At 44.3% G+C, this 12,331-nt stretch overlaps 1 long non-coding RNA gene across 15 annotated transcripts in view; it reads left to right on the top strand.

The window, feature by feature from the left end:
- STX8 overlaps positions 1–12,331 on the top strand; it is a 247,681-nt gene that overhangs the window by 9,370 nt on the left and 225,980 nt on the right. For 13 of the 15 annotated variants that reach the window (XR_002336829.1, XR_002336831.1, XR_002336834.1 and 10 more), the window contains exon 4: positions 5,451–5,545. The exons of the other annotated variants lie outside the window; for them this stretch is intronic. This is a non-coding gene — a long non-coding RNA (syntaxin 8). The remainder of the gene's footprint in view (positions 1–5,450; positions 5,546–12,331) is intronic. 15 annotated transcript variants of the gene reach the window in all.

Here is a 12,331-nt window from a genome sequence, read left to right as displayed (position 1 = left end):
AGAGGGTTGGCTTCACAGCTTGGGCGGCACAGGGTGTTGTCGTCGGTCTTCTGAATTTTTGCCAACCTGGTAATTGAGATAAAACATTTTAGTGTAGTTGTATTTTATGTTTTAATTGAAGTATAATTGACTTGCAGTATTATATTAGCTTCAGACATACAACATAGTGATTGGGTATTTTTGCACATTACAGAATGATCACCAGATAAGCCTCGTTCCCATCTGTTACCGTATAAAGTTATCTCACGTTATTATGTTCCCTGTGCTGTACATTGCATCCCTTTAATTTATTTACTTTATAAATTTGTACCTCTTAAGCTCCCTCACCTTCCAGTGAAGTTTTAATTTTGCATTTTTCGTGTTATGAATCAAGTGGTTTTCACATGCATTAGCACTATATGCAAATACAAATATGTATATATGTGTATATATATATTCTATGAACTAAATTTTGTCTTTGACCCATTTTTCTATTGGATCATTGGTCTTTTTTTAATTTATTTTCTTGCTTTTTTTTTTTTTTTTTGGCTGCTCCTACAGCATATGAAAGTTCCCAGGGTAGGGGTTGAATCGGAGCTGCAGCTGCCGGCCTACACCACAGCCACAGCAACGCCAGATCTGAGCCACATCCGCAACCTGCACTGAGGCTCGCAGCAACGCGTCATCCTTAACCCACTGAGCAGGGCCAGGGATCGAACTGGATACTGGTCGGGTTTATAACTACTGAGCCACAACGGGAACTCCCTTCTGTTTGGCTGCACCAGGGTATGTGGGACTCCCCAGGCGGGGGATGGAACCCTCACCACAGCAGTTACAACACTGGATCTTCAGCCTGCTGCACCACCTGCTTCCTTGCAGCTTGTTGGTCTTTTTAATGTTTAAGAGCTCCCTGTGTACTGGGAAGATTAGCTCTTTGTGGTATGTTGTCATTATCTCCTCGCCTTTATCTTTTATTGTTTGCCTTTGCTCATGGTATCTTCTGCCCTGAGAAAGTTTGCTGTTTTTTTGTTTTTGTTTTTGTTTTTAATGAAGTTGACTATCAGCTTTTAATTGCTGATGTATTTTCTTTTCCTTTTTTTAGCCCAGTGAATTTTATTACATTTATAGTTGCACAGCGATCATCACCACCCAATTTTATAGTTGCCGCTATATTTTCACTTATAGCATGTGCTATTTGTAGGTTGTAAAGGAATTTATTCCTGTTTTTTTCTAGCAAATGCATGGTTTCATTTTTTAAGTTTAGATCCTGATGCATTTAGGCAGTACCGGCTTCCTGGACCATAGATTATTTTTAACTGTAAGTGAGTTTTGAGTGTGACTTAATTATTGCCCAGATTAAAGTCCTCAGTGTAGGCCTTCTGGATGTAGGCTGTTTAAAATTTTAAGCATCTTAAAAATGGCTCAGAATTACATTTCTATACCAATTCTGATTATCTTTAAAAAAATCTCACTCTCTTAGGTGAAAGTATACAATAGTTTAATATGCATTTGTAAAAATCACTTATGCCATGAAACATCTTTTCATATATTAATTGGATGTTTGTATTTCTTTTTTCTTTTTTTGCGTATTAAGTCCCCAGGCTAGGGATCCGATCTGAGCCACAGGTGCAACGTATGCCACAGGTGCGGCAATTCTGGATCCTCAACCCACTGTGCTGGGCGGGGGGATGGAATCTTAATTCCTGTGCTGCAGAGATGCTGTCAATTCTGCTGTGCAGCAGCAGGAACTGCTGGATGTTTTTATTTCTTCCTTTTGGAATTGCCTGTTATATATATATCCTTAACCTAATTTATTAGTTTCAAAGTGTTTTCTCTCTCTCTCTCTATATATATATATATGTTAAGTTTTGATCTGGCATATTTGGCACATATATTTTTCTATTAATTTGGATTTTGATTTTGTAAATGACATTTTAAAAACATTTTAAATTTGGGGTTCCTGTTGTGGCTCAGTGGTTAATGACCTTGACTAGTGTGCATGAGGACGCAGGTTCGATCCCTGGCCTCGCTCAGTAGGTTAAAGATCTGGCATTGCTGTGAGCCGTGGTGTAGGTCACAGACATGGCTCGGATCCCGTGATGCTGTGGTTGTGGTATAGGCTGGCGGCTGCAGCTCTGATTTGACCCCTAGCCTGGGAACTTTCATATGCTACAGGTGCTGTCCTAAAAAGACAAAAAAAAAAAACCCATAAAAATTAAAAAATAAAACATAAATTTGTTCTAAAATTTTATTTGAAATTATCATTATTTTTATTTATGACTTTCTCTTATAGGAGATAATGCCTAGAAAGGCCTTTCACAGGCAGAGATTATAGAAATATTTTGCCTAATTATCTACATTTTCTTTAAGCTTTTTTCATTTTTCATTTTTTCACACACATTTTTATAAATCTGAAATTTATTTTGTGTTTGTAGACATCTAATTTTTTTCCCCATTTGCTAAATTATTAATTCCCTTTCCCCACCAGGGTAGGATGCCTTCCATATTTCATGCCCCGAAGTTGTATACAGTTGCCCTGTTTCTGGACCTTCTGTTCTGTTGCACTAGTGATGCCATTGGCAACTGCCAGCGTCATACTCCTGTAGCTTTTTGTAAAGATTTAATTAACATCTGATTGTTGAAGGCTTCCTTTGCTACTCATATTTGTGATTGTTCTGTATTTCCCTTTGCTTATTCTCCGTGTAGGGTAATTCTGCTTAGCTTTATTAAAAAGAATTTTGTGGTGTTCCCGTCTTGGCGCAGTGGTCAATGAACCCAACTAGTATCCATGAGGACTGGGGTTCGATCCCTGGCCCCACTCAGTGGGTTAAGGATCCAGCGTTGCCATGAGCTGTGGTGTAGGTGGAAGATGTGGCATGGATCCTGCATTGCCCTGGATGTGGCACAGGCTGGCAGCTCAGCTGTAGCTCCCATTTGACCCCTAGCCTGGGAACTTGCATAAGCCACACCTGTGGCCCTAAAAAGCCAAAAAAAAAAAAAAAATTGTGCTGTGCCTCAATTACCACCTCTTCTCCAATAAAAGGACTTCAAATGGGATTTTGAATAGGCGTGTAGTCTATCTGTAGATTCATTTGGGTAGCATTTACATTTTTGCAGTATTGAGCGTTTTCTTTTACTCAGCAGTATTTTCTGCAGTTACTAATATGCCAGGCACTGTGCTAGATATTTTTTAGATTTTGTTGGTATTGTTAATGTTTTAAAATAATAATTAAAAAAAAAATTCTCCCTAGCTATTACTTGAATCTAGGAATGCCCTGAAATGTCTTCATTTTCTGAAAAAAATTCAGCATCCTGAATTTTTATCCTGTTTCTAGTCATCTTTCAATTGGTCCTCTTTTTTTTGGACTTTTTTGTCTTTTTAGAGCCACACCTGTGTCTTATGGAGGTTCCCAGATGAGGGGTCCAATCGGAGCTGTAGCTGCTGGCCTACACCACAGCCACAGCAGCTTGGGATCCCAGCGGTGTCTGAGACCTACACCACAGCTCACGGCAGCGCTGGATCCTTAAAAACGCTGGATCCCTGAGTGAGGCCAGGGATCGAAGCCACACCCTCATGGATGCTAGTCAGGTTCATTAACCATTGAGCCACGATGGGAACTCCTCGGTTGGTCCTCTTAACTTTACCAAGTAGACTGTTATCAACCTGCAGATGATAATTTCATTTCCTTCTTTTTAGCTCTTGTGTCTTTCGTTAACTTCTCATATTGCATTGGTTAGAACTTCTGGACCAGAGTTAAATGATACTGCAGTTAAGGCCATACTGATCCATTCTTAATTTTCTTTCTCCGTTTTATTTTTCATTAACTTCTTCCATGCTGTGTTCATCCTGTGTTTTAGTCTCTTTCTAGTGAGTCACACTCTGAGCTTTATTATCAGATTTCCTAACACCAAACTATTCTTAAATTACTCGGAGAAGTTCTACCTGGTGGTGGTGTAGTGTCCTTTTTAATATCACTCTGAATTTGCTTTGCTAATATTTTAAAAAAGACTTTTGCATTTACAATCCTTGGGGGGGGGAATTGGCAAATGATTTATTTTTTTCTAATCTCTCTGTCAGTGCTTGTTGCCAGGGCTGTGTTAGCTTAAAACATGGCTTTGCCTTTCTATCCTTTTCTCCGCTTTGGAACGCTTCTGTTAAATGATCATGACGGAAATTTTTCGTGGTTATGAAGGTAGTCATTTTCTAATAAAATATTAGGAAATCCCACTCCTTAAAGATAACCCCGCTTGATGTTTTGCTGTCTTTAGTTCCCGGGTTGCTTTTTCCCTCTCTGTGGGCGACATTTCATTTTACAACTTGATATCTTTTAATACATATTTATGGATAGCTTTCTGTGTTAACAAGTTGAGATATTTCAGTCCTACTTTTTAATAGCTACATACTCTTCGATCCATTGAATGCTCTTGACATTTAATTTTGTAGAGTCTTCTGAGACCCAGGGGATGTGTGTGTGTGTGTGTGTGTGTGTGTGTGTTGTTCTTTATTTGTTTGGCTTTCTGCTTTTTGAGTGAGGGGGGATCTGCTTTCCTCGGCGTTGCCCCCTAAACATTGTGGGTGGTTTTCCTGTGGTCCCCAGGGGTGTTAGAATAGTTAAGGGCAGACGTGTCTTGGCTGCTGCCACCCTGGAGGGTCGCTGGATGTGTGTAGCCCTTGGCCAGCCTCTGGTGTTCAGCCCGGTGTTCCTTAGTGCGACCCTGCTCCGGGGAGAGAGCTGCTGCTCCCGCCGCAGTTGTGTGAGCCCCCCTTTTAACGAGGTAGCACGTGAAATCTGCGATCGTCTGTCTCTTTAAACCCATCTCTGACTCTCTCCATGGTTGGCTAGTCATTTTCCATATTTTCAAGTTCCCGAGGGGCTTTCTCCCCAGCCCTCCTGGGCAGTCCTTGAAGGCAGCACTTGGAGTCAGAAACAAAACATGTCCTCTGGGCTTGTGAATTGCCGAGAGTTCCCACCCTCCTAGGAAAAGGACTCACTGCAGGAACACTTTTACTGGCTTGTGAGTATACCAGTGTGTTTAGGGAAGACTGGCCGGGATGGCAGTGGGACTTGATGCCTTGTCCTTTGAAGTGCGGTTGAGGGAACCATGAGATTTTCGCCGGTGATCATAACCTGGGGACACCCACTTTCCTGCCGGGCTCCGAGGGAGACAGACTGGATCAGAGGGTGGATACTCAGGGGAGAGAGTTCAGCTGATGATGACAGCAAAGTGACCGTGTCCGGTTGATGTCAGGGTTCAGGGTTCGGAATGGACCAGCTCACCACCTGGTCAGGTTGCAGAGTTGGGTACAAGCGTCAGGTGGGTGGCCGGCCCGGGAGACCCTGAGGCTCTCAGCGTCTCTGCCAGCCCGGCCCTGATTGGAGCACAGTTTGTAAAGCAGAGGTTACATGATTTATTCAGGGGCCCCGCCACCTCCAGACTGGCATACTGAGGCTGTGTTCTTTTCTTTTCAGCTTACGGTGACAATCAGAGCTTTGTTGCAGAAACTGAAGGAAAAGATCGCCCTTTTGAAGGACTTATTGCTAAGAGCTGTGTCAACACATCAGATGTATCCATGTAAACATTTCCACCTCTTTCTAGGGTGGGAGGAAAAGCAGTCTTATTTTAAGAGAGGAAGGAGTCTGGGCCACCCAGATTTTTCCACAGCTTGCGGAAGACCTGGTTTCCAAAATATTGCCTGTCATCTCGATTTCTATTTTAAGTGTCCGTTCCATGTTTTGCAGCGAATATGCTGGCGAGGCAAGACACGCTGCAGGAATTCACTTAGTTGGGTGTCACCGTGACAGTGCAGGAAGCTCATGCTTTGTGTCAGTGCTGTATTTCCACGGAGCCCCGCCGTGCTCCCTGTCTAGACGGCCTGGAAGGTGCTTAGCCTCTGCTCCAGCTGGAAAACTTCCCTGATATTCCGGAGCTGGGATTCTGCGTCTGCAGTGCCCAGCGTCTTGAACGATTCATTTTCTTTTCCGAGGGGCCAGTTCCAGGAGAAAGTATAGATCCCCCACCCCAATTAAGTCGATCATTGAGATCTGACTTCTTCGGCCTTACTTTTCTAGAGGTGCAGACACTCCTCCGGCTTTGAGGGGATTTTTGGGGGGTGTGGGAGGCACTGGCCTGAAGCAGACTGGGACCTCACCCTCAACCCCCTCACCACAATGTCGAGAATTAATAAGACATTCCTAATCCGATCAATTTAGGAAAACACTGGTGACCGCGTACGTAAGCTAATCCTTTAAATCTGAGCTTAAAACTGACCCCAAACCGGTTCTCTCTTACCCTCCCTTTCCATTGGCCATTGTTCATACCAAAGATCCAAACTTTGGTATCTCAGGAAGTGTTTTCTGCTGCCCAATATTATGTTATTTTGGCCGGGCCCACGGCACTGCGGAAGTTCCTGGGCCAGGGATCGAACCTGAACCACAGCAGTGACAATGCCCAATCCTTAACCAGGAGGTCACCAGGGAACTCCATGCCTGATCTTAAATGTGGGAAAATATAGGAGTATAGGTTTTTAGATAAAACAATGTGAGATGGTTTTTTACAAAACAGTTTTCTCCAAGTATCACCTCTTTATGTCACCAGGGAGGTTGGTTTAGATTAGTTGCCTGATTTCTGATAGTCAGTTATCAACCCACTCAGATTTCAAACAAACTTTAATTTCAGTAAACAATGGGGGCCTTATTTGTAAGAGTTGGAATATTTTGATACGTGTAATTTGTAACGTTACCCTCTCTGTCTGGCATCATTTGTTACTGCACAGTTGGTCTGTTATATAAGTTTTTAGGAGTTCCCGTCGTGGCTCAGTGGTTAACGAATCCGACTAGGAACCATGAAGTTGCAGGTTCGATCCCTGGCCTTGCTCAGCAGGTTAAGGATCCGGTGTTGCCGTGAGCTGTTGTATAGGTTGCAGACGAGGCTCGGATCCCGCATTGCTGTGGCTGTGGTGTAGGCCGGTGGCTACAGCTCCGATTAGACCCCTAGCCTGGGAACCTCCATATACCACGGGAGCAGCCCTAGAAAAGGCAAAAAGACAAAAAAAAAAAAGTTTTTTTATTTTATTTTATCAGGATCCGCCAGTCTTACTATATAGACCTCAAGTGGTTTCAGTTGGCAGAGCTTTTTCTCCACTTCAAGTACTAGGAAGTCTGCATATTGGGGTCAAGCTATGCAAACTCATTTTAATGTTACCTAAATCACCTGTATTAGAAACGGAGCTAAATATTGTTTCATGATATATTATTAATAACTGTATTTGCGAAAGATAGCATTATGATTCATCTTAACCTATAGGGCTAAGAAGATGTAAAGGAATAAGTTTTGCTTTTTTCTATTAATAATCTCTGCTAGTTATTAATTATAGGGCCTCCCGAGGACGCTGCAGTAATAATGGACTTTGTTCTTCTTAATGCTTGCAGTCTGACCATATTTTGAAATCTTGTATGTAGACTCCCGTTTGGTGGTGATCTCAGGATTTGCTGATTAAGCACCCGGCATTAAAAAACACCAGGCAGTTATTAAATACAGTATGACGATATTTAAGGACCTTCATGTGAATACTTTAGAATTTTCTAGGAGAAATCAAAAACTTGACTAGAAAATGACAGCTTTCTTTAAAATTCTGTTTTGTTTTGTTTTTTTTCCCCCCAAATAATCGGGTCTGTTTCTACCCGAACTACAGCCGGTCTTAGGGATGAAATTCAGATAATCCACCACATGGGGGCGCTCACAAACCTCTGCAGCGTCAGGGAGACCCTTTCTTTCGATAGAAGGGGAAGGAGGTTGCATCTGCTCTACAAAGGCCTCCATTCAAATCTCCTCTTCTTCCTCACATCTTCCCTTTCTCTGAGCTCCCACTCTGCAAACATTTAAAATAACCCTCTGGCAGTTATCCTCCAGATTTAAGATGTATTTGATAGCAACTTGTCAGGCCTAGAAACCTCCTATTATTAAACGGTTTTGGTGGCTTTTTCCTTCTTTACAAAAAAAGTATTGAGGCCAAGTCGAACTTGCACCTCAAATCACCGATGGAGTTGGAAAGAGAGCAGAACATTCCAGCAGAGGAATATTTTTTACACCGAGGAGAAGAACCTTCAAGAGCTTATGTAACGTGCCCTCGGACCTCACAGCTAAGTGGAAAACCAGGATTCTGATGAGGGGCTGTCTGAACCCTAAGCCAGTTGTTGAGAAGCCGAATTCTACTTTATCAGAATACGGTCCACTGTCATCTGGCGCATCTTCGGCTAGAATTCCCTGTTACCTGGCGTGCTGCTGCAATGCCAAGACAAATCCTGTTTATAGTGCAAATCCTCCAGACCGTTCTTAGTCATCAGAAAGATTAAACAGTGCTGGAGTTCCCCGTGTGGCTCAGTGGTTAACAAATCCGACTAGGAACCATGAGGTTGCGGGTTCAATCCCTGGCCTCACTCAATGGGTTAAGGATCCGGCGTTGCCGTGAGCTGTGGTGTAGGTTGTAGACGAGGCTCGTTTCCCAAGTTGCTGTGGCTCTGGTGTAGGCCAGCGACCACAGCTCCGATTCCACCCCTAGCCTGGGAACCTCCATATGCCGAGGGTTCGGCCCTAGAAAAGGCAAAGAAAAAAAAAGTAAGAAAGAAAGATTAAACAGTGTTCACTGTGGTTTATTAGGTAGACTTTATGATGTTGTAATTCTTAGAAAAGTTTTTGTCCATAAATCACCAGTAGAATGACTTTTTCATCCTTATTTGAGGCGTAATTCATGTTGGGTGACTTTTTTAATGGGACTATTTGAATGCCACGTTTCCTCACTGTGTCGGGTAGTTGAGAGTTTATGGTACTTCACTTGATAAATTTATGCCTTTCTGCATTCGTGAAGCTTTTCCAAAGAACACTAGGAGTTGCCAGGAAGATAAGTCCTATGAACATGCCTTCTATACAATTAAATTCCAGGAGGTTAGGCATGAGATGTTATTGCTCTTTCCTGAAAAAGTATTTTTCTGTGACAAGAATAAATGCGAAATGAAAATGAAAGTGGCCTGCTTTTGAATCCGTTAGCTTGCAGTGCAGAATCCAAAGCCCTGCAGCCAGAGAGTTGAAAATTGCTGAAGAAGAAGAAAAAAAAAAAAAAGGAAAAGCCTATGAATTTCTATTCTCAGTGCTTCTTGGAGACCAGGATTATAACAGCCTCCCCAGCTGAGAAAAGATGTGGATCGCAGGAGGCCGCGCAGGCATTTCAGGTGGCACCAAAATTATGCTTAGAATCAGCTTTACAGGAAGCTGGTCTTTTTGTTGGTGGTTTTTCAAAGGCAGCACTTTTAGTCCTTTAAAGGGCATGAAAGGACCTCTTTACAAAGGGGTTTCGTATCAAAAGTATTTTGGTCTCTTGGAAGAGGACCTGGAGATATACTTGTTTTTCTTTTCATGGCCACATCTGTGACAGGGAAGTTCCCAGGCGAGGGGTCCAGTCGGAGCTGCAGCCGCCAGCCTACACCACAGCCACCGCAATGCCAGATCCGAGCCGCCTCTGGGACCCACACTGCAGCTTGTGGGCAATGCCAGATGCTTAAGCCCCTGGGCGAGGCCAGGGATGGAACCCCTACCCTCATGGATACTAATTGGGTTCTTAACCTGCTGAGCCACAACGGGAGCTCCAGAAACAATTTTTTAAAGTCTGTAAATAACTCTGCTCCACTTTGGATTTGGGGGAAAAAAAGATGGGTAGACAGACGGGCAGGTGGCTGGGTAGATAACAGACCTGGCTGCAGGTAGGTGTGGAGAGGCCAGCTGGAGAGATTTTAGGGTTAGCCCCTGGGGTCTCCAGTGGAGTAAAGGGACTCTCACACACGACCTGGCTATGACCGTTGTGACTGCTGTATTGCTCTGGTGAGAAAAATAATAATTGCCAGAGAGCCGTTTCGCCTCTCTCGATGTTAGTTTCATTGCCTCTAGCGCAGGAATAATCCTACTTGCTTGGCAGGTGGTCGAGAACATTCAAGAAAATACCTTTAAAGTATCTCGCAGGACCAGCCCCCCACAGGCGTGGGTGTTGAATCGTATCAACCCTGGGTGGGCAGGTTACTTCACTACTTCGTGCCTCGTTTCCTCATTTGTGAAACAGGAATCATAAAGTACCCCTGGCTGATGGGCTGCTCAGGAGGGTTATGTTAGAGGCATAGAAGGGGCTTGGCATGAAGTCAGTCCTCCCTGGGGATTGGCTGCTACAAACTCTTTTATCATTGCGAGCACGGCAGCCGTCCTGGAGAATTTACGTGGTCCTTTTACAGAGTTTATAACCACGTAAGGGGGCCATATCAAAATACACAGATATTGGTAGTATTAAAACACTACTTGCTGGGAGTTCCCGTCATGGCTCAGTGGTTAACGAACGAATCCAACTAGGAACCATGAGGTTGCAGGTTCGATCCCTGGCCTTGCTCAGTGGGTTGAGGATCTGTCATTGCCGTGAGCTGTGTGTAGGATGCAGACACGGCTCAGATCCCGTGTTGCTGTGGCTCTGGTGTCGGCCGGCGGCTACAGCTCCAATTGGACCCCTAGCCTGGGAACCTCCATATGCCATGGGAGCGGCCCTAGAAAAGACAAACAAACAAAAACAAAAGCCACTACTTGCCAAATGTCATCCGAGCTTTAAGATAAAGACCTGGCTTGGTACATTATAGGTATTCCGTAGAGTTTGTTAACAGAAGATAAAAGATGTGAAGTGTCCTGTGAGCAAGAAAAACCTTCTGGTTTCTAGGACCTTAAACAATTCTTCATGCAGCCCTGGGAAGGAAGGATCCTTCTCCAGAGCAGTTAATTTGCATGTAAGACTTGCCTACATGCTTTTTCGAAAAATTTTGAATTATTATTATTATTATTATTATTATTTTTTGGCCTTGCCTGCAACATGCAGAAGGGCCCAGGCCAGGGATTGAACCCATGCCACAGTGATAACTGCAGCCACTGCGGGGACCATGCTGGATCCTTAACCGGCCAAGCCACCAGGGAACTCTAGACTTGCCTAAACAAAGGAAGCTCCGGGAGCTGGCGTGGGGGTGGGCCATCTCCCGCACCCAGCACCACCCTCACCCGGCTCCATCGCAGACTGAAACTGCTTCCCAGGTCAGAGCAGAGGCGCTGGGCTGAAGCACCCTGGTGATAGGTAAGACAAATCAGGATCCAGTTTCACCAGCCATGAGTCGGTTATAATTACGTGTAAAATTAGCCTCACTGATGACAAATTTCTGTGGCACTTCCATGTTCCTTTTATTTGTTCTCTGACCTTCTTCCTTGGTTTCGCACCAGGTTGGTGGAAGAGGAGGCCACTGGCTGTGTGCCCGGTTTTCCCCTGTCCTCTCTTCCCCTGTCCTTACCCCCCCTTGTCCTTGCAAGTCCGCATCCCCGCAGTGCGATCCTTGGATCCAAAGATCCAGATGGTTCTTTGACGTCTCGTGAACAGCCTCTGCGTGGCCAGCGTGAAGGGCTGTGCGTCTGTTTCTTCTCTTCCGTGCCCTCTCCCCTCCTTCTCTTTGTGCTGTGCTCTCTTAGTAGACGGTTTCTAGCAGGATGCTAAGAAGTGGCAGAGGTAAGCCCGCCGTCCTGGGGGCCTCAGGGTGGAGAAGCCCCCGGAGCTGGCGGGAAAGCCCTGACCTAGTTCAGAAAGGGCTGAGCTCTCGTCCATTATGGCCACTGCCAGCCACGTGGGGCCCTGGTTTCCTGGTCGGGAGAAGAAGAGAAGCAGATTGGGGATGCCCGAGGCCTCTTCTAGCGTCAGCTGTCGGTGATTCTCCAGTTACTCGTCTTCAAAACATAATCACCAACTTCTACTGCTCTTAAAATTGATTTTCCTCCTTCCTTCCTTCCCTTTCTTTCTTTCGCACCGGTGGCATGTGGAAGTTCCCAGGCCTCATCCTTCCATTCAAGCATTGAATCCAGGCCACCCCTGTGCCCTACACGGCTGTGGCTGGATTTTTCACCCACTGCAGCAGTGGGAACTCCATCAAACAGATGTTCTTTACCTGTTAGTTTATTCTCAACTAGTTCAGATCTAGTGTCTGCTAATTTTTCAGACTTGCCTTTCGTTTGTATTAGAAAAAGTACTTCCTACCTGTATACTTTTTACTCTTTTTTTTTACCAGGGATTCTCTCTCTTCCTCATCCCCATCCTTTTGCAGCTCATGCTTCCTAGTTCATAGTGTTGGGGGTGGTTGGTACCTGTCCTCACAGACTTTCTCAGACATAAAGAAATAAACACACACGTAAATATGAGATGCTTTTGAGGAGATAGGGGTCATGCTATACCCGTGTTTCTGAAACTTTTTGTTTATTATCATATGATAGCGTCATATGATATAGCATCAAACAG

The sequence above is a fragment of the Sus scrofa genome, chromosome 12 (genome assembly GCF_000003025.6).
Source record: "Sus scrofa isolate TJ Tabasco breed Duroc chromosome 12, Sscrofa11.1, whole genome shotgun sequence".
NCBI lineage: Eukaryota > Metazoa > Chordata > Mammalia > Artiodactyla > Suidae > Sus > Sus scrofa.
Note: the sequence above shows the minus strand (reverse complement) of the source record. Positions and strands in the feature narration are given on the sequence as shown.